Genomic DNA, 2,500 nt, shown 5'->3' on the forward strand with positions numbered 1-2,500 from the left:
TATTGATGTGCGCTCCATGTACTACATGACTCATATATTGATTAACTGATTGATTGAGTGATTGGCTGATTGATTTATTAATTGGTTGATTGATTGACCAATTGTGTGTGTAATTTGTTAGATGTCTTAGATGCAACAAATATCTAACATACATGGTGATAAATGACTAAATGAAAAGCAATCAATGATATGCTGTCTTCTGTGAAATGTATACCACCATGTGTTATGAATGTTAAAACAGAAGATGCAACAGAGTAACTTCCAATGACTGAAACCCCACCAACTGCAAAAATAACCCCTAAGTATCTTCAAATATGTAGTCAACCCTAAGAAAACATAGCCCAAAGCCAAACAACAATAGATCAAACCACACCAAAAACCCTGCACAGCACAAAACTCCCAATTGACATTTGTGACAATAGACAAACTTTTGACACCAGAGCACAGATAAAGAATCTCAGTCTCCATCATGAACACATCATTTTGAGAAAGGTAATAACACAATCAAAGCACACCACCACCATAGCACACACACACACACACACACACACACACACACACACACACACACACACACACACACACACACACACACACACACACACACACACACACACACACACACACACACACACACACACACACACACACACACACACACACACACACACACACACACAGTTGATACACACACTCACACCACACACACAAACACACGCACACACACCACACACACACACACACACACACACACACACACACAAACCCACAGATCACACACACACTCTCTCTCTCCTCCTCTCTGTGTCTCCCTGTGGAGAGCGCGGCGCTGGGTCTGGGTCTGGGTCTGGGTCTGGGTTTGTGGGAGCGGCTTGGCTCGTCTCCAGTGGCGCGGGGAGCTGAGGTGTCAGCAGAGCGACCCGGATGCCGGATCCCCAAACTCAGCCCCTCTGCCTCCGCGCCTCTCCTCTCCTCTCCCCGCGCCTCTCTCTCTCTCTCTCTCTCTCTCTCTCTCTCTCTGCCCCGTCGACAGAAACAGAGCCACCCTGATCCCCGGCTCAGCCCCACAGCTTAGCCACCGCTGATCCCGCACAGCTCACCTGAAGCCCAGAGCAGCGCAGCCCCAAGCACACCGACGCACAGAGAGGAAGGGGTGCGCTGGGCTGGGGCTACCGTGACACATGGAAAATATAGAGATGGACAATGAGGGCAAATGCAGGGCATTCACGTTTCACCTTTGAATATTGATCGTTCACCTCAAACGATGAGTTGAACCTGGACAAAAGGCAGGAGATGTCTGACTGGCCACAGCAAGAGCCACAGTCGATGCATCAGGCCAATGTGGGGAGAAATACACAGTAATACAGTAATACAATGACAATAACACTTATGTCGGTTCATACTACTATCACTGGGTTTCACAAGATAAAATCTCTGTCAACATCAATGTTTCTCCATGAGTTTTACATGGGTGTCAACTATACTGTTGGAAGCGATATTCTACATACAGTAACGTGCCATTCAATTGTTGATGCTAACATTCGTAATGGGACAATTCAGAGTATTCAGCTTCATATTGCTTCAAAATAGTATTCAGGTAGCTTCTGTAGTTGACCAATACAATTACATATGCTGATCATATAAAATTGTATAGATTGTGAAACATACCTCAAATAGCATTTCGTTATCTGACATATTGACAAGATTCTTATGCAATTTGACGGACTAAACTACAACAATATTACTGTGATATTACCGTCTGTCAGTACAATCTTATTTGGTGGCATGCATATTTGCTATTGATACATGAACTAAGAGTTTACAGTGTGCTACGACCTTTTGTAGATATCTATAATTTTGGTCTCTACCATACTAACTGGCTTGGGTGCATACCTTTACCTTTTTGAAAACATGACATGATTATAGGGAAAATTGGCCAAACTAATTGAGAGAAAGCGTAGCCCCTATAATTATATTAGCAGACAGCTGTTTACGTGCACTGCGGGTATTAAAAGGATGCCAGTGTAGAGAACAGCAGATCTCATGACAGGTTTGAGCTGCTCCGCCAGCAGCAGTGAATCTGGAATCTGGACTCACTGTGAAGGGCTCTTGGTTGGACTCGTCTGAGCAGATAGTCAGACATGCACACTCAAGCAGACATACAGACATACAGACAGATGGTTGGATGGATGGATGGATGGATGGATGGACGGATAAATAGATGGATGGATGGATGGATGGATGGATACAAAAAACATTTAAATGAAAACAATCAGGAAGACCTATTGCGCTCCCCTTGTCTCCCCACATTGCCAATGTTGAAGGTGTGTCTAATTTTGACTGGCGTTTAAAATCGGATCAGATAGGGAGAGGTGACGAAGCTCTCTGGTGATTCTGCTAATGAGAACTGCCGCGTGTTGCACATCATTACGGGCATGGGTACGGCAAGGAGAGGAGAGGAGCGGAGCGGAGAGGAGAGGAGAGGAGCGGAGCAGAGAGG

This window comes from Sardina pilchardus, chromosome 2 (assembly GCF_963854185.1).
Source record: "Sardina pilchardus chromosome 2, fSarPil1.1, whole genome shotgun sequence".
NCBI lineage: Eukaryota > Metazoa > Chordata > Actinopteri > Clupeiformes > Clupeidae > Sardina > Sardina pilchardus.